This window comes from Thamnophis elegans, chromosome 12 (assembly GCF_009769535.1).
Source record: "Thamnophis elegans isolate rThaEle1 chromosome 12, rThaEle1.pri, whole genome shotgun sequence".
In the NCBI taxonomy this organism is placed as follows: Eukaryota; Metazoa; Chordata; class Lepidosauria; order Squamata; family Colubridae; genus Thamnophis; species Thamnophis elegans.
In genome coordinates, this window is record NC_045552.1 from 16,755,937 (window position 1) to 16,776,676 (window position 20,740).

Consider the following 20,740-nt stretch of genomic DNA (forward strand, 5'->3'; position numbering starts at 1 on the left):
GAAAATAAGGACATTTATCTTTAAAGAGTATTATTCATAGGCACCACAATTTCGGAGAACCATAAAATGTCTTTAGGGGAAGGATAGTTCTTTTTTTTTAAAAAAATAAGGTGCAAGGAATTGCCACAAGAGAGCACCTTTCCTTGGAAGAGCAAGGAAGAGTGAAATGTGGCAGCAGATTGGGACAATGCTAATCAGGTAGGATGGATTAAAGTCAGGTTAAATCGAGTATTTGGATTAAGAGCCTCAGTGGCGCAGTGCTTAGAATGCAGTACTACAGGCTACTTCTGCTGACTGCCGGCTGCCAGCAGTTTGGCAGATCAAATCTCACCAGGCTCAAGGCTGACTCAGCCTTCCATCCTTCCAAGGTGGGTAAAATGAGGACCCAGATTGTTGGGGGCCAAGAGGCTGACTCTGTAAACTGCTTAGAGGGGGCTGTAAAGCACTGTACAGTGGTATATAAGTATTTAAAAAAACCTGTGAGAAAGGGACATATCCTGGGCCACACTCCAAACCAGAAATATAAACCCTTGAACCAGAAAAATAAAGGTACATTAAATACCCTTGCTGTGTGTGGTTTCATTATGACCCACATTCCACTTCTGTTTCTATGCTTCCAAAGTAGTTCAATTTCACTTCCTTTTTAAGGATGTTTACCCAGCTCGGCTTCTACCATACCTAGAGGCTTTTCTATACTTGGAAAATGAATCAGAAATTCAGGAACTCTTCCTTACCGAGAAGAAAGCTGAAAGAAGTGCGTGTGAGAGGCTACCGAAACAATTGCTCTCCAGAAATCGTATTACAGATAGTCCTCAACTTACAACCGTTCGTTTAGGGACTGTTGAAAGTTACTGTTCTGACCGAGGCTTCCCAAGAGCATGAAGCAAACTCCTGGTCCTGACAAAAGACCCTTTTATTTGTTTACAGTGAATTCTGCTCATTCACAGCCAGCAAAGTCTTTGAGAGGAGGATTTACAATCACAGACCTTATCTGGCTTGGACAGCTGACAGGCCGATATCTGCAAAACTTGGCAAGGAGTCTCAGAGAGTCACGAACCAATTAAGCAAACTAATTGCCTCCTGCAAACTCCACTCCCCTTTTGCTCCTCTTTTATTTCCTCTGGGAGGAGCCATTCATCGTCCACCTGTGGCCATACTCCCAAGTCAGCCCTTGTTCCTTAGCTGTTCCCTTCATCTGGCAACTCTGCGCATGCACACACTGGGAACAGGCTCCAGCTGTTTGTCTGCCTCACTGATGTCTGACTCCGAAGGCAGCTGATAACTGGCATACAGCTCTGGCCCCCTCTCTGCCTCCAACACAGAGCCCTCATCAGGCTCCAGGCTCCCAGACTCCAGGACTGGCCCATGTTCCTCCCCAACCTCCTTACTGTTCGAATCTGCTGCCAGCTCTGCTGGCCGCTGACGGGCCACAACAGTTATAACGGCATATAAAAAGAGACGACCGTTTTTCACTTACGACCGTTTTTCACTTACGACCGTTGCAGCATCCCCATGGTCATATGATCAAAAATTTAGATGCTTGTCAACTGACTCCTATTTATGATGGCTACAGCGTCCTGGAGTCATGTGATCAACTTTTGCAAACTTCTGACAAGCAAAGACAATGGAGAAACCCAATTCACTTAACCGCCAGGTTACTAACTTAACAGCTGCAGCGATTCACTTAACAACGGTGGCAAGAGAAGTGGGGCAAACCTCGTTTAACAAATGTTTCACTTAGCAACGTAATTTTCAGGCTCAATTGTGGTCGTAAGTCGAGGATTACCTGTACTCTCTATCTCAAGATTGCCAAAGATCACCCTAGATAATCCAGCTGCCTAATAGACTAATGTTCTAGGGACAAATGAAATGAAAATGGATTTTTAAGGCAGGGGTATCCATCCTTGGCAACTTTAACCCCTGTGGACTTCAACTCCCAGAATTCCCATGCGCCACTCGCCATGTTGGTGGGGAAATTCTGGGAGTTGAAGTCCACACATCTTAAAATGGCTACAAGTTGGGAAACACTGGTCTACAGTAAAGCCATGCAAAACAACCACTGCAGGTTGCCACTTGTTCACAACTAATGTGTCCTGAATCGGCCACATTCTTTTCAGCTTACGCTTCAGAAAGCTGAGAGAATTGATTTGGCTGTTATGTTGAATTTTAGCTTCCTGCATCATCATCTCCACCAGAAAGTTTGACATACTTGCAGAAAGGCCAATTACCAATTTTCCTACATAACCGCAAAATTGTTACTTTGCTCGCTACGCACAATTGCCTAAGGAAGAACAGCAATAGGAGCAAGAAAACAGAACAGCTTCCCACAAGGGAGCTGGCCTTAAAATGCAGAAAATAGGAAATGTTTCAAATGCTACTAATAAGGAAGTTCAGAGAAGTAGCCGCAATAATTTCTCGCATATAAATAAAATCTTCTGCCATATTTGAGAGAAAAGTTTTGATATTCTAATCTAATGCATCCTTAATGAGTATTCCTTTCTGGGGCAATGGAAAGTTACCATATCCACTGTTCTAAGCAGGTCAGCAGTTGCGTTACCCAGTAAAGTCTAAAAGACAATTTAAAACATTATTTTTAAAGTTTATAATCAGCTGATCTATGGTTTCGATAAAAGAGAATATTTGTAGCTCAGGGCTGACATGAAAAGTCCTCGGTTTTTCTCTGAGCTTGGTTATTTCCTTGCAGACGTTTCATTAACAAACTAGGTAACATTATCAGTGCTAATAAGGAATGGTAAACAGCCCAACCAACGAACGTAGGTTCGCCATCACAGCATTAGAATATAAATTGAAAGCCAACCCCATTTCTTATTAGCATTGATGATGTTAGCTAGTTTGGGTAATGAAACCTCTGCAAGAAAACCACCAAGCTCAGAGAGCGTCAAGGACCTGACATATGGTTTGTTCAATGAATCACATAAGTGACTGGATTCACCCCTAACACAAACTGTGGTTTACACACCACAACAGTTGAGTTCACAGGAAATGCTCAGCTAAAATTAAATACCACAATGCTGTGCTATATTATGTAAATCCAGCCATTCACAGGAAAATGGATTAAAATCTGAGCGTCTTCATTAGGAGCTTGGAAGGAGGTTCAAGGTGTGATACTTGTACTCTGCCATGTCTACTGCTGACCCCTAATCAGGGGGATTTGAACCATCACCTGCAATCAATAATACACCTTCAATCTTAAGAACAAGGTTTCCCAAGGTTGTCTAAGAAGATTCTCAGTTGTCCCAAAGGTGCTTTTTTCCAAGAGACAGAAACAGAGACAGAGAGAGAGACAGAGAGAGAGAGACAGAGAGAGAGAGAGACAGAGAGACAGACAGAGAGAGAGACAGAGAGAGACAGAGAGACAGAGACAGAGAGACAGAGAGAGAGAGAGAGACAGAGAGAGACAGAGACAGAGAGAGACAGAGAGAGAGACAGAGAGACAGACAGAGAGAGAGACAGAGAGAGACAGAGAGACAGAGAAAGAGATAGAGACAGAGAGACAGAGAAACAGACAGAAAGAGCTGGGCCATCTGTCAGCCCTCAGATGGAGAATTTATAGCCCCCAGGTCTGGAGGTGGCTGATGAGGAAGAGGAGGAACAGTAGGTCTAGATCCTGACGCATGGATGCGCAGAAGGCAGAGGAGAGGAGAGTGGGGCATCTATGGGCCGATCCTTGGGACGGAAGAACCACCATTGCTAGTGAAGTCCCATCATAACTCTGGGGATAAAAGGCAGGGGGTGGAGATGAATAGATGTGGCAGACAACTATTCATCTCCCTGCCGGACACCTGAGGTGAAAGATAAACTTTTTGCCGGGGCTGCTGGTGCTCCTAATAAAGGAATCATTGCTTAAACTATAGAGGATTTTTTTTGTGTTTGGTGAGCTGGGTCAGAACAGTATGGACTTCAACTCCCAGACTTTCTCAGGCAGCATGCTGTCTGGAGAATTCTGGGACTTGAAGTCCATGCATCATAAAGTTGCCAAGATTGGGGAAACAGTGAGCTAAGCATTCACAGCTGCAGTTCAAGGGACAACATGGACTCACTGAAGGTTCCCTGTCTGGCTTCTCACAATTTAGTCATTCAAAAGGTATTAACCCTAGAGGAAGAAATTATGTGCAATGCCCCAAGAAAGAGAAACAAGAGATTTTAGAGTAGGGACAGGAAGTAATATTAATCCAAATAAATAACTCTCTTCCAGGCAAAAATCCAGGCTGTGTTTATAAAATAAAATACTAGGAGATCCAAGCATGATGCCAAGTTATATATCAATCACTATTGATATCTGGGACATTTGATCCAAAGAGATACCTGATGGGATTTATTCTCCCTTCTCTTTTACGGGAATGTCTTTTAATTTGTGCGTCTTCAGTTACTTGGGATGAATGGGGCCTCTTTACTTTTAAATTTTCAAACGATTTACAATATTTACCCAAGTTTTTCGTAATGGAGATATTTAAACAAGATCACCACAGATGGGGACTGCAGCCAAGGAATTAAAAGACGCTTGCTCCTGGGGAGGAAAGTTATGGCAAATCTAGACAGTAGACTAAAAAGCAGAGACATCACCCTGCCGACAAAAGTGTGTATAGTCAAGGCTATGGTTTTCTCAGTTGCACTGTATGGCTGTGAAAGTTGGACCGTTAAGAAGGCTGAGCACCAAAAAATTGGGGCCTTTGAAGTATGGTGCTGGAGAAGACTCCTGCGAGTCCCTTGGACTGCAAGGCCATCCAACCGGTCAGTCCTAGAGGAGATCAACCCTGACTGCTCTTTAGAAGGCCAGATCCTGAAGGGAAAACTCAAATACTTTGGCCACCTAATGAGAAGGAATAACTCATTGAAAAAGAGTCTAATGCTGGGAACGATTGAGGGCAAAAGAAGAAGGGGACGGCAGAGAATGAGGTGGCTGGATGAAATCACCGAAGCAGAAGGCATAAGTTTAAATGGACTCCACGGGATGGTAGAGGACAGGAAAGCGTTGCCCATGGGGTCACAATGGATTGGACACGACTTCACAACTAACAACAACAACAATAACACAAGGCGCTCTAAAATTTTCACATGAAATTATATTCATGACCCGTCAAAACCGCAGTCCACAAAAGCGCGCTCGACGAAAGCGCGTACGTGACGTCATCACAGCGTGACGAAAAAAATTAAAAATTGAAATAAAATTAAAATTAAAGCAAGCCGATTCACATAAAGGTAAGGGTTAGGTTTAGGGTTAGGGTTAGGTTAAGGGTTAGGTTTAGAGCGTTAGGGTTACGTTTAGCGTTAGGTTAAGGGTTAGCCTTAGGTTTAGCGTTAGGTTAAGGGTTAGGTTTAGGGTTAGGTTTGGGGGGGTTAGGGTAAGGTTTTCGCTTTAATTTTACATTTATCAATCACAGCGCGATGTTTTCGTCGTGCTGTGATGACGTCACGTACGCGCTTTCGTCGAGCGCGCTTTTGTCGAGCGTGCTTTTGTGGTGGAACCGTAATATTAGCCTACTGCTAACGAGTCACACACAGAAATGGGACTGCTAAAAAAGATCCAGATTTGGAACCGCATGTCAGAATAGTATAAATGTTAGTGTGACGCCTTTGACACACAAATAGCCCTCGCATAAAGAAAGTGTTTAAATTCTAGACACTTCTACTATTCAAAACTCCGCCGCCAAATATGCCCTTGATGCTGTTCCACAGAGCTGTGTTTATTCACAGTATCTGGAGCAAAAATCTTGCCAGGTACTGCTTGTGTATGCTTAAAATGATTAGGTGGTACAAAGAACAGTTAATTCCCCCAGTTGAACATACGGCAAAACAATTGTGCCCACAGCAAACTACAACCTATTCTCCTGGCAAAAGTGGATTGATTTGTAAGTCTGTTGTGTGATTTTTAAAATGCCTGAGTCCCTCCAGTCAAAACCAGATTCTGCGCTCTTAACAATCTGGAGTTTTATTCAAATTCCAGGGAATAAGATGTTTAAGATGCCTACTGTGTTTCCAGCATTCGTTCTTCCAAAACATTGGGGGGGAGAAGGGGAGGGAGGAAACAAGGAAATGGGCACTTGGACAATCATAACTTAGCTTATTAAAGCTGAAAACTTGTGTTCCCAGTAGAGAGCAGGCCGTTTCTGCCCTTGTGTGTGCTGGGAGACAAGCCAAGGCTTCAGTTACTTGAGTTTCCCAATTCATTCAAACTTGAGAATAGTTTCTGGCTTTTGAACAAATGTAGCTATAACGCTAGATTTAAACCCTGAAATTGTTACCCATGGTTCCCTGACTTGAATCAAAATGGGAAAATATTCTTGCTTATTGGAATATGCGGAAGGGAGGGGGGAAGGGGGAAGAGAAGAGAATATGGAAAAGAATAGAATAGGAGAGAAGAGAAATTCTGGACTCAATTACAATCATAAGTCAAGGACTATCTGCATGTCAAACACACACACACACACACACACACACACACACACACCAATCCATAAACATTTTTTCTGGGCCCAATTCAAAATGCCAGTCCTGATTTTTAAAGTTTGAAACTGCACAGCGCAGTTCAAGGATCACTTTTGTTTTAGCCTAATGACAGACTAACATTAAAACAAACTTTCGTGGCAATCTTGAAGATGGCCTCAAACTCAAGGGTTGAGGGGTCCTTGGTGCTCTCTGAGCTTGCTTGTTTTCTTGCAGATGCTTCATTACCCAAACTAGGCAACATCATCAGCACTATTAAGGAGTGCTGTTTGTTTTCCAGTTTATGTGCAGGGGTCACCAACTTGTGGTCTGTGGACCACCGGTGGTTCGCGAGAAAATTTTGGTGGTCCACAGAAAAATTATTTGCATGTTTTTATATAACTAAATACTAGTTATCTTTTTAAAAAATCGTATTAGTGGTCCATGGGATTTAAAATTATGAATGTGGGGGTCCCTGATGTCCGAAAGGTTGGTGACCCCTATTCAGTGGTGGGTTTCAAAAAAATTTCGAACCTACTCTGTGGTTGTGGCCTCCTTTGTGGGAGTGGCTTGCCAGCCATGTGACCTGGTGGGAGTGGCATGCCGGCCATGTGTTTTCCCTCTCTCTCTCTCTCTCTCTCTCTCTCTTTCCTTCTTTTTGTCTCTGTCCCTTTTTCCCTTTTTTCTTTCATCTCTCACTTTTTCTTTTTCTTTCTTTCTTTCTTTCTTCCTTTCTCTCTCTCTCTCTCTCTCTCAGTGGTGGGTTTCAAACATTTTTGGAACCCCTTCTATAGGTGTGGCCTGCTTTCCGGGTCCGGGTCCACTGGGGGAACCTCTTCTAACCAGTTCGGTAGATTTAACGAACCGGTTCTACCGAACTGGTGCGAACTGGTAGGAACACACCTCTGCCCCTATTCTAGTGGCTCGTCTTGTCAGTGTTAGTAGGAGTGGTCTTAAGAGATTCTTTGGTTGGGCTGTTCACTGTTGGTTTCTCTGCAGTTTCTTGATTGGGGGTATTGCTTACATCAGTGGTCTCCAACCTTGGCAACTTTAAGACCTGTGGACTTCAACTCCCAGAGTTCCTCAGCCAGCAAAGCTTTGCTGGCTGAGGAATTCTGGGAGTTGAAGTCCACAGGTCTTAAAGTTGCCAAGGTTGGAGACCACTGGCTTACATGATTGCTGGTCTGTTGCTAACCTTGGAATTAATCTATGCTGATCTGGGTGCTGATTGCTGGTGGAGAGGTGCTGGAGTCTTTTTGTTCTCTTTTGGGCTGGTCTGCCTCTTTTGCATAATCTATAGATGTTGTTATGTGTCAATAGATGGCTGATCTGTCAGGCTGCCAGGCTTCTAGAAATTCCCTGGCGTTTTTTGGGACTTGGCTTGGTTCCAGGATGGTCACATTTTTCCAGTTGAAACAATGGTTAAATCTGTCTCTGTGTTGTGAAATTAAAGAATTGGCATCATGTCTTCGGACTGCTAGTTGGGGTTTGTGGATGTCTTCTGCCAATCTTCTTCTGCCTGTTGGTCCTACACAGCGGTTGTTGCAGTCCTTACATTGTATATTGCAGATGAGTCCTAAGCCTTAGGATGTTTTGAAGGGCTTTAGTGGGCTTGTGTGTTGTGCTGAACACTCAAGAGGGTTTTGTTTGCTTTGTTGCCCGCGTAACACAACTACTTCTGTTGGAAATTTATACTATAAAGCAGAACTCGCTTAGCTAAAAAAAACAGTATATATATATATATAGTTGTAAAAATCTAATAGATACCTTTCACCCTGGCTTCGCTGATAACGAAAAGAGCCTGTGGCCTAATGGCTAAGATGTCTGCCTAGTATGTAATATAGCCCAGGTTCAAATCCCAGTAAGGGTATGGCTAGCTGATGAGAGCTAAATAGCTTGAAATAGATCTATACTACTCTCCCTTTATTTATTTCTCAGCACAAATACAACAAAATGTAACAAAAAGGCAACACACACACACACACACACACACACACACACACATATATATATATATATATATATATATGCTTTCTGAGGTTTTCGCGGGTGTTAGTATGTAGGTCTCTAGTTGTTCGGGTTTTCTCCCGCGTAGAATTGGAGATGTCTTGGCGACATTTCGACGAAGTCTCATTCGTCATCTTCAGGCGGCTTCAGACTGAAGCCGCCTGAAGATGACGAATGAGACTTCGTCGAAACGTCGCCAAGACATCTCCAATTCTACGTGGGAGAAAACCCGAACAACTAGAGACCTATCTATCTATATCTATATCTATATCTATATCTATATCTATATCTATATCTATATCTATATCTATATCTATATCTATATCTATATCTATATCTATCTATCTATCTATCTATCTATCTATCTATCTATCTATATATATATATATATATATATATATCAACACTTTCAGAGGGAAACCGTTTAGAGCAGGGGGGGCGGGAATACTAGCTGTCTTCTCCAGCTTGCCTATTTAAAAGTCCTTATCGGAATTAGATATAAAACACAGGTTTCCGTGAACTAGGAACCCCACCCTCTCAGTAAAGTTTCTGAGATCAGTTTATGATATTCCACGAATGATTCAGCAGCTGTAACAAAGTGATTTCTGAATAGCCGGCCGCTACAAAGAAGTCGTTGCTAAAATCTCTCTCAAATTAATATCAATGCTGTGCCTTACTGAACATGCAATTCATGGGAGATCAAACGTAAAACACCACTGAATGTCAGCCATAACCGTGAAGGTGAGACCCTGCATTTATGTCATATGAGGGATTTCCTAGAACGAGGGTGAAGGTGTGTCTGTGTGTGTGTGTGTGTGTATTTTCACCACATTAATCCTGCCTTAGGCATGAAAGTCGGCTGGGTGACTTCGGGCCAGCCCCTCTCTCTCAGATCAATCCTCCTCACAGGGTTGTTGTTGAGGGGGAAAATAGAAAGAGGAAGGAGTATTTGGTTTGTTTGCAGCTTTACAGTAGTTGTGGGAACTAAGTAGCCATCATGAGAAAGAGTTGGCAAAACAGCTCAGTTCTAATTGGATCTGACCCAGAAGGAGGCTCAGCAGAAGCAACTCACTGAGCATAGGCTTTCTTAGCAGAGGGAAGACCTGCGGGAGTGCAAGGCCAGGTACCTGCGCTTGGAGGCTCAGTGCGCTGAGATGGTCAGCCAGTTCCAGGCCATGATACAGTCCCACTGGAACGAGGCACTCCGGCTCTTTGCCACCAGCAGCAATTCCCTCCAGCCTTCACACAAAGCCCCACACCAGGAGACTGAAGCAGACCCCAAGTGGGAATTTCTGCCCCCCTCCGACCCACACAAAAGGACCCCAAAGGGGGAGACTCTCTGCAGCAATACAAATGTTCTTTGCATATATCCATCCCAGGGGCCATAGTTTGAGGACCTCTGATTTAGTGCTATATAAAAAATGCAAATAATTTTTCTGTGGACCACCAAAATTTTCTCACAAATCACTAGTGGTCCAAGGACCATCAGTTGGTGACCGCTGGTTTAGTGCATCTTCCAAGGGCTTTAAGAAGGCAATATGATGCTTGGAACTGGGCAGTCTCTATATGTAAAATCTCTGCTTCAAAGAACATATTTGACATCATGGGCAAAACTTAAAAGTAGAGAATCTGTGTTTTTCCTTTTATTTCTCTTCCTAATTTCGGTTCCTCAAATGTTGCTCCCATCATACTTTCAATCCCTTCTCTGCATTTTAAAGGCTAGAAATGTAATTTCTGAGTTGTTGTTTTTCCAAAGTGCTCTTGTATTTAGTGGGCTCTTCTCCAAAGGTATCTTTGCCATTTGTTCAAGTAATTTGGTACAGTAAACAAAATGTTCACAAGCTAAGAGAGGAAGAAGGCAAACATTTGTTTCTGTTTCCCATAGCTTTGTCCATCTGAGCAATTAGGATAAGCCACTTCAATGACTTTTTAACAACACATTAAATCCTAAAGCCACGTTAGCAAACCACAATTGTAATGGTTCATAAAAATAAAAAAAATAGGCTAGGCTCCCAAAAAAGGAAGCACATTGTAACTTAACAAAGGTTGGGTTCCTACATCACAATGAATCACAAACTGCATGGCCCTAGTTTAGCCGAAACTGGTACCCTGTGCAAACCCAGATTTTATACTCAAGTGTTTAACTACCTTCATCACAAATAACACGCCCTGTGGCTGGCCTGCTTCCAAGTCAGAGAGATGAGGAGACCTGATCCCGGCTTTGCAGCCTGCCACATCAATGGCAACAAAAGCCAACATTCAGACATGATTATTTCACAGCCACGAACGCTGTCAAAACAGAACAAATCCTTTAAAAAGAGGAAGGTGTACAAAGGTTTTTCGTTTTTTAATCTGCAATTCAAGTTGCTCAATGAAGCTTCTCCAATACAGCAAGTTTGATCTGTTAGGGATCCTGACTTCAAACAAAACCTCAGAACGTATCCATTGGTTTCAAACTTGGAACATACTATATAAATTTGAGAAATAAAAAATAAAGATCGAAATAGCTCGTTTTAAGATTCTTCTCCGTGGCCAGAGCATTAGGAATAATTTTGCCTGAAAGAAATCTTAAGTTTTGTTCCAATCTTAGCACAATAGTATAGCATAGCCTTTATTGTCATTGTACATCATGTAGCTAAACAAAACTGATTTTAGCTCCACTGGTGTTCAATCCATGACAAAAAAATGCAAACAACATAAATAGTATAAAGAGTAATCACTATGCAAGTAATTGAAGGGTGGGGAGAAGCTCAAAACTTCTGAAATGACCATTGTAAGGTCAAAACATGCCCCTTCCAAGTACAGATAGTCCTCAACTTACGACTACATTTGAGCCCAGAATTTCTATCACTAAGCAAGAATGAATTAATTTTGCCCCATTTTATGACCCTTCTTGCCAGTCGTTAAGTGAATCAATACAGCTATTAAAAGTCAGTAACATGGTTGTTAAATGAATCTGGTTTCCCCATTGAGTTTGCTTGTCAGACGCTCACAAAAGACATGACCTTGGGATACTGCAACCGTCATAAATATGAATCAGTTGCTAAGCACCTGAACTTTGATCATATGGGGCGACTGCAATGCTCATAGGTGTGAAAAGCAGTCCCAATTCACATTTTTCAGTGCCACTGTAACTTCAAACGGTCACTAAATGAACTGTTGTAAGTCGAGGACTACTTGTATAAGTAACCGAGTGACACTAAGCCACTATTGGATCTGGTGCTGAAAGTGCATCCACAATGGGAGGAGGGGAAGTAATGTCATATGTGGCAGGCCGTTATTCAGGAGGTGATGTTGTGACACCCATAACAATCCTCAGTTTGTACCAGACCAGAGATGAAATTCAGCAGGTTCTGCCCAGTTCTGGAGAACCGGTAGCAGAAATTTTGAGTAGTTCGGAGAACTGGTAAATACCACTTCTGGCTGGCCCCGCCCCCATCAATTCTCTGCCTCCCGAGTCCCACCTGATTGGGAGGAAATGGAGATTTTACAGTATCCTTCCCCTGCCAGGCCACACCCACAAAGCCACGCCCATAGAACCAGTAGTAAAAAAAATTGCATCTCCCCACTGTACCAGACACCTACACATTTCTCCCTTATACACCTTTGGCAAGAAGAGCCTTATACAAAATTAATCAACTCCTAAAGACATTAAGAATCTGGACCCATCCATAAAGACAACAGAGGTTAGCCAATTATGAAATGGCCTGTCTTCTGTCATTCTTCCAGTTCAAATTATTATGTATTAATGGTATTTAGCTTCATTTTATGATTGCCTTAAAAAAAAAAAGTGCTGCTACGGTGAGGCAACTTGACAGGGCTCCTTGTTCAAATTCAGAGTGGCAATAAACAAACTAGGTAAGTCAACGTTCCCAAACTCAAAGGTTTCCAAGACATCTGGTGGGTGCCCAGGGTTTAATCCTGGATTAGCACAATGCCCTGGTCTATGTTAGCAAGACAGGAAAAAATGGGAAATATTCACTTCTCCCATTCGGTCCGTGCCTGCTTAGTTTCTCAATAAGGCAATAGCTTCACCAGCCCAAAGAGAAGAGGCATTTCTATTTTATTTACCAAGCTTTCATAGACATGCTAAAAGAAGGTTCTGTGTGTTAACTCTTAAAAAAAAGGACTAAGTTATTTCCTTTTAAAGGTTAACTGAAGTATTTAAAGAAAAACAACAACACAGGGGATCAAACCGGACCATAAAGCCATTCTTTGTACTATGTGATGAGGAAGGTATTCACAAGACAAATCCCTCTGCAAAAGGGGTGTCAAACTTGATTTCATTGTGGGCTGCATCAGGCTTGACCTCGTGGGGGTCTGGGGGGAGTGGCTAGGGGGCATGACTAGCTCGTCATCACTCATGCCAGGGGCACCAATGCTGGCCCAAGTGCTCTGCCAGCGAAAACGGGCTCCTGATCTCCATTTTCAGCTGGGACAGTCCAGTGGTGGGATTCACATTTTTTTACTACTGGATCTGTTGGAGTGGCTTGGTGGGTATGGCAGGGGAAGGATACTGCAAAATCCCCATTTCCTCCCGATCAGCTGTGACTCTGGAGGCAGAGAATAGATGTGGGCGGGGCCAGCCAGAGGGGGTATTTACCGGTTCTCCGAGCTACTCAAAATTTCCGCTACCGGTTCTCCAGAACTGGTCAGAACCTGCTGAATTCCACCTCTGGGACAGCCTCCTGCAACCCTCTACCAGTGGAAACGGAGCTCTGTTTTCACTGGCCGAGGCACTGCGGGCCAATCCTTTGCTATTGCCAGGGCGGCCCAGGGGGCAGATTTAAGCACTCCACGGGCCGAATCCGGCCCGCGGCCCTTGAGTTTGATACTCCGGCTCAGTTCCAGAGTGCTAGTATCCAGCACTTTATTCTGGCCTCTGGAGAGGAGCTTAACATTTAGGTAGGGAAAACAAAATGTGCTTTGACTTGATCCCAAGCCGTTTAGGATTTTACAAATGAACATCCACACTTTGAACTGGCCCAAGATATGGACCTCTGCTTGCTGTGATCTACTCTGACTTGGCTTCCCCTGCTCGTGCCAGGCACTATTACCACCGATCTGGCACTTTCATGTAAATCAGTGGTAGTCAACCTGGTCCCTACCGCCCACTTGTGGGTATTCCAAATTTCATGGTTGGCGGTAGGGGTTTTGTCTGATACTGAAGCACTTTCCTTTTTTTAAATTTAATTGGCTTCCCTACTTTATAAATCACCATTACTGTGGAACCGGTGGGCGGTTATTTTTTTTTTACTACTAACAGACATATAAAAGTGGGCGGTAGGTATAAAAAGGTTGACTACCCCTGATGTAAATGCAATTGATGTAGGTTTTTCATAGAAGAATGATCCTGATAGGAACCGTCACTTTACTGCACTGTTTCTCAACCTTGGCAACCTGGAGGTGTGTGGACTTCAACTTCCAGAATTCCCTAGTCAGCCAAGCTTTACGGCAGTGGTCACCAACTGGTGCTCAGTGAGAAAATTTTGAGGGGTCTGCAGAAAAATTATTTGCATTTTTTTATATTGTACTAAATCTATTGCCCTACGGAGCCTGGATGGGAGGCAAGGAGTGGCTAGGAGGGGAGGGGTAAGTAGAAGCTGGCGAGACATCCCTCAACGTGAGTGACATCGAGTTGGCCATGCCCATCCAGTCACATGACCACCTAGCAACGCCCACCCAGCCAGTCATTAGACAGATCATATTAGTGGTCCGTGTGTTCTAAAATTATGAGTTTAGTGGTTCCTGAGGTTCAAACAGTTGGTGACCCCTGATTTATGGCATAATGTTTCCTTGACAAGAGATCCTTCTCGCATCTTCAAGCCAACTGACTAGGAGTAATGCATCAGGGTCATTCAAAAATGCCACAACTGGAGAATGTTCTTCCTTACTATCTGTCATACTGGCTGCCCATTGTGGTTTAAAACCTTAGTGTCAAGGCCAGTAAACAAGATGAGCAAAGTTCAAGATACTGAAGATTGAGTAGTAGGTGAAACTTGTTCATTCATGCGGGCTGATATTGTATGCTAAGAGTTGCTCACATGCCAACACTCCTGTGCTTTGGAAGCGGATGCTTTTTAACTTTTTCTCAACTTTCTATGCAAATTTTGCTGGCTACGGCATGTGAAACAAAACGTTTTCCACGCTTGCATCACAAAAAGAGAATGGATCAAGCTTAAAGGCCATTTTTTGTCATTTCCATAGCCTAATATCATGAGAAAGGAACATCATGAGAAAGGCAGGGCTAGTTGAATCAAACGTTGGAATTAAGATTGCCGGGAGAACTATCAACAATCTCAGATATGCAGATGACAGCTCTCTAATGGCAGAAAGTGAAGAGGAACTAAAGAGCCTCTTGATGCGGGTGAAGAAGGAGAGTGCAAAAGTTGGCTTGAAACTCAACATTAAGAAAACTAAGATCCATCCGGCCCTCTCAATTCCTGGCAAATAGATGGAAAAGAAATGGAGGCAGTGAGAGATTTTATTTTCTTGCGCTCCAAGATCACCGCAAATGGGGACTACAGCCAAGGAATTAAAAGATGCTTGCTCCTGGGGAGGAAAGCTATGGCAAATCTAGACAGCCTACTAAAAAGCAGAGACATCCCCCTGCCAATAAAAGTGCGTATAGTCAAGGTCATAAGATCATAAGGAAGGCTGAGCGCCAAAGAATGGAGGCCTTTGAACTCGGGTGCCGGAGAAGACTCCTGCGAGTCCCTTGGGCTGCAAGGCGATCAAACGGGTCAGTCCTAGAGGAGATCAACCCTGACTGCTCATTAGAAGGCCAGATCCTGAAGAGGAAACTCAAACGCTTTGCGTTCTAGTTCCACCTAAGGCCTGAAAGGCAGTTGTTGACTGGGCCAATCATCAGGAGGCGATAAATTTTAGTTCCACTTTAGGGATGAAAGCCAGCCAGGTGACTTTAGGCCAATCGTCAAGAAGGTTGTGAGTTCTAGTCCCACCTTAGGCATGAAAGACGAATGGGTAACTTTGAACCAATCCCTCCCTCTCAGTCCAATCCAACTCGCAGGGTTATCGTTTGGGGAAAAGGTGGAATAAAAATTAAAATAAATAATTACAAATCTCAGGTTTGACAGGAAGCCTTTCTCTAAGAAGCTGCAGTGCTATCACTAGTCGCAGACATCAAGGAGGAGATGAAAGATATGCCTTAACGTTAGTGCTTTCTAATTATTTCCAACCAGAAATAATAATGCAATAATAGATAGCTGGAACGGCTCCCTAACAATGGCGCTCAGGCTGTGAATGTAATTTTTGCCCATTTGATTAATTTTTACCCAAGCTCCTCCAATCTACAGCCAGGTTCAAACTGTATGAACTCCACACATGTTACAATTAGGGCTAAAAATGAACACAGGTATTTCAAGTTTTCAAGTTTGCAATTTTGCACTAGCCACGTCCAATTTCAGCAGCAAATTAACACAAGATCACAATTTAGACTTAAATAAATAAGAGAAGAGAGGAGGGATCAGAAGAGGTAACAGTCAACTTTTTTTCTATCTTCAGAATTCTCATTATCACCTTAGGCTGGGTTCACACAGCATCCTTAACCTGGCCAGTTAACATTGGCATTTGGACAACATGCTAAGTATACTTAATTTTTTTGTTTGTGGATCCACCATTTGACTGGGATATGATTCAATGTGCGATGTGAATCCAGAAAATGGGTTCAGTTATCTGAGCTTAAAAGCTAAAAAGGATTAGGTTTGATTAATATTGGCTGGGAGATCACCAAACAAGCTAAGATACATTGGATTGTTTAAAAAAAATCCCTGAAGAGGGAAAATGTCAAACCACTTTTTAAGTCTTGCCATATAAACTGAAACTACAGGAAGTGTCCATGAAACCAAGAACCTTGATCCAAAGGAGATTTTAAGTAAAGATTAACAATGCATATAAACTACGCTGTGAAGGCAGAAATAATATCCCAGGACCAGGAAGGAATAACAAGCTACTTGTGAATAACTGCCAAGAAAACCAGGTAGATATGCCCATGAAGTCATCAGGAGTTGGGCTTCAGCCAAAAGTCTTGACTGGGCTACAGTTTTAGCTAAGGGTAGTTCTGAATCCAGTCCATGTTTGGATAGGAGCAGGGATGGCTGATTCCCTGAATTCTTTCCATGACTTACTACTACAATTTTTCTTACCCTCAAACTGCTGGCCACTTGGTAGGATACCATGCCCAGCAGAGTCAAGCAAGGCAAAGAAATTGGCAACCGGGCCAGGCAGTAGCACAATTTGTCGTCTTCTTGTGCCATATCCATCATTGGAGGTTGGCGATCATGTTGGCAATCCCATTTTTGTCAACAGCCGCATGACAAACTGCTGGTGAGTTTTGTCCAAAATCTAACTTCCTTAGATTTTGAAGCCATGATGTTCTTCTTCTGCCTGGACCTCATTTAGCTTCAATTTTTCCCTGGAGGATTAAGTGAAGGATGCCGTATTTTTCTGGGTGTTGCATCACATGTCCAAAATATTATTTCACTTTTTAATGGCTTGGTTTCCCAGGCGGCTTATTTATTGGCATAAAGGTTCGTAATTTGATTTGCACTAATTCCCTATTCTATATTTTATTTATGAAATGCATTACAGTGCCACTTGGCTCTCAGGTGACAGTGTGTCTCTGTGCATGAGGTTTTTGGTTTTTTTTTACCAACGTTGGCAAATCAGTCAAGATGTTAAGATTTCTTTCATAGCTAAACTTCCACTGTTGGATCATCCTGCCTTGCCTCCTCTTGAGAACAGCTCTTGATGACAGCTCAGTTTTAGTTATGCAACTGCAAATTCTACTTTGCAATTTGCATACCCCTGACACAAGGATAAAACAGCGTTTTGCATAAGTGCATTCTTGGCATCGCATAAGAAAAAGTCAGGCAACGACATCACATCCACTGAATTGCATGAATAAACCAATGGAGGTCCACAGGGGCCACTGGCTTTAGCAGTGTCTGTAACTGTATAAGCCCAGGCTGTCAACAACACAGCTGTCTGAAGAACTCCTTTTTAAAAGGCTTTCAGTTGTAATGGCAGGATTGCAATTAGCCCCAGGCAGCAGGAGACCATTTTCCCACAAACTCCAGAACAATGTTACATCAGGGGAATTGTGGGAAATTAGTATGATCATTCCAATCTTTCCTATCCAAAACAATGAGTGAAAGTTGTCCGGACGTAAGTTGGCAATAAACAGAGCTATTATAAATAAACCTGTTCGTTTACTTGCTTGCTTTCTTATAACTGGAGTCAAGTGATGCATAAGTATATTGCTCCCTCCTAGTTTTCCAATAGAGCCAGTTTAGTGTAGTAGCTAGGGCACCAGGCTAAAAACTAGAAGACTGTGTTGGTGTTGGTGATGGTTGCAAAGTTATGTCTCACCCATCGTGACCCCATTGACAACGTTCCTCCAAGCCTTCCTGTCCTCAACCATCCTCTGGAGTCCATTTAAGCTCAAGCCAACTGTGACTCCATCCATCCATTTCATTCTCTGTCGTCCCCTTCTTCTTTTGCCCTCAATCTTTCCCAGCATGAGGCTCTTCTCCAGTAAGTCCTTCCTTCTCCTTAGGTGGCCGAAGAAATCGAGTCTCATCTTCAGGATCTGGCCTTCTAAAGAGCAGTCAGGGTTGATCTCCTCTAGGACTGACGAGTTTGATGGCCTTGCAGTCCAAGGGACTCACAGGAGTCTTCTCCAGCACCAAAGGCCTCAAATGTAAGACTGTAAGTGCTAATAATGCCATTCATCTCAGTTGTAGGAAAAAGGCAATGCCAAACCATTTCAAAAAAATCTTGCCAATCAAATTGCAAAACTGGGATTTATGCAGGCAGTTGCTGGAAGGCACAAAATAAAAGCCTTGTAATGTAGGGTGAACAGAGAGAGGGGAAGAGAGGGAGGGAGAAAGATTCAAAGTTACCCAGTGAGTTTCTATAGTTAAGCATCAACTACAATACGGGTCTATTAGGGACACAGTGGCTCAGTGGCTAAGACGCTGAGCTTGTCGATCAGAGGTACAGCGGTTCGAATCCGTAGTGCCGCGTAACAGAGTGAGCTCCCGTTACTTGTCCCAGCTTCTGCCAACCTAGCAGTTCGAAAGCATGTAAAAATGCAAGTAGAAAAATAGGGACCTTTGGTGGAAAGGGAACAGCGCTCCGTGCGCCTTTGGCATTTAGTTACGCCAGCCACATGATCACCTGATTGGCTGGGTCTTCTTTTGTTGCCCTGCACAGGAGAACGCAGCTGGAAAGCAGGTTAGTGGGGTGGGGAGGGAATGGGGATTTTGCAGTATCCGTTCTCTGTCACACCCACCAAGCCACACCACACCCCAGAACCAGTAGTAAAAAATTTGAATCCCACCACTGATATATTGTCTTCCTGAAGGAAAGTCGAGATAAAAGTATTAAATCTCAACTAGGTTCAATACACCTATTTCGTATTAAAAAACCAGAACAAACTCCATAAAACCAGCCTAACTATGGGCATCTTATTCAAACCCTGTGTCACACCTGCATTCCCCACACTTCTTGGCATGGATTTTTTTTAAATAACACAGAAATGGAATCTCTAGCTACAAAATAGATTGCTCCCACGCACTTCCATTCTATGAACATGAATAGCCATTCAGAGTACTTGAGTGGCCATATACATATCAATCAATCAATCAATCAATGTGAAATCTTAGCTTTGCTATCTATGTGAACACTGCCTCATTTTTTTTTTATCATTTATTAAGATTTATAGGCCGCCCTTTTCCCTGAGGGGACTCAGGGCGGCTTACAATCACAAGGGAAGGGGGTGCAGTATCAAAAGACAAAACAAAATGTGAACAAAGAAAAAAAAAATAAAACACAACTTTCGTTCAGCAATCAACACTCGGGCGGGTAACTTGGAAACCTATCCCCAGGCCTGCTGGGAGAGCCAGATCTTGAGGGCTGCGCGGAAGGTCTGGATGGTGGTGAGGGTACGAATCTCAACGGGGAGATCGTTCCACAGGGTCGGAGCTGCAACAGAAAAGGCTCTCCTCCGTGTAGTCGCCAGTCGACATTGACTGGCAGATGGAATTCAGAGGAGGCCCAGTCTGTGCGATCTAGTTGGTCGAAGGGAGGTAATCGGCAGGAGGCGGTCTCTCAAGTACCCAGATCCACTACCATGGAGTGCGTTAAAGGTGGTCATCAGTACCCTGAAGCGCACCCGGAGACCGACAGGTAGCCAGTGCAGCTCGCGGAGGATGGGTGTAACGTGGGCGAACCGCGGTGCGCCCACTATCACTCGCGCGGCTGCATTCTGGATTAACTGTAGTCGCCGGATGCACTTCAAGGGCAACCCCATGTAGAGCCCATTGCAGTATTCCAGCCTAGAGATCACAAGGGCTCGAGTGACTGTTGCGAGAGCCTCCCGATCTAGGTAGGGCCGCAACTGGCGGACCAGGCGAACCTGGGCAAATGCCCCCCTGGTCACAGCTGACAGCTGGTAATCAAAAGTCAGCTGTGGGTCCAGGAGGACTCCTAAGTTGCGGACCCTATCTGAGGGGTATAAAATTTGACCCCCCAGCCTAAGTGTTGGTACATTAGCCAAATTGTTGGGAGGGAAACACAACAGCCACTCGGTCTTGTCCGGGTTGAGTACCAGTTTGTTAGCGCTCATCCAGTTCTTAACGGCCTCAAGACCCTGGTTCATCACGTCCACCGCTTCATTGAGTTGGCACGGGGCGGACAGATACAGTTGCGTATCGTCCGCATATTGGTGGTATTTTATCCCGTGCCTCCGAATGATCTCGCCCAGCGGTTTCATGTATATGTTAAATAGTAGGGGGGATAAGACCGAACCCTGGGGCACCCCACATGTTAGGGGCCTCAGGGACGATCTCTGCCCCCCGACCAACACCGACTGCGACCTGTCCAAGAGGTAGGAGGAGAACCACTGCAGAACAGTGCCTCCCACTCCCACCTCCCGCAGTCGTCGCAGAAGGATACCATGGTCGATGGTATCGAAAGCCGCTGAGAGGTCAAGGAGAACCAGGATGGACGCATAGCCTCCATCTCTGGCCCTCCAGAGATCATCGGTCAATGCGACCAAAGCGGTTTCTGTGCTGTAACCAGGTCTGAAGCCAGACTGGAAGGGGTCAAGATAACTAGCTTCCTCCAAGGCCCGTTGAAGCTGGAAGGCCACCACCTTCTCAACAACCTTCCCGATAAAGGGGAGGTTGGAGACAGGACGAAAGTTGTTTAAAATGGCTGGATCCAAGGATGGTTTCTTCAGGAGGGGTCTCACCACCGCCGTTTT

The 20,740-nt window shown here is 43.9% G+C and overlaps 1 protein-coding gene across 1 annotated transcript in view; it reads right to left on the minus strand.

Annotated features, from left to right (window-relative positions):
- PHACTR4 (phosphatase and actin regulator 4) overlaps positions 1-20,740 on the minus strand; it is a 92,464-nt gene that overhangs the window by 65,610 nt on the left and 6,114 nt on the right. The window lies entirely within an intron of this gene.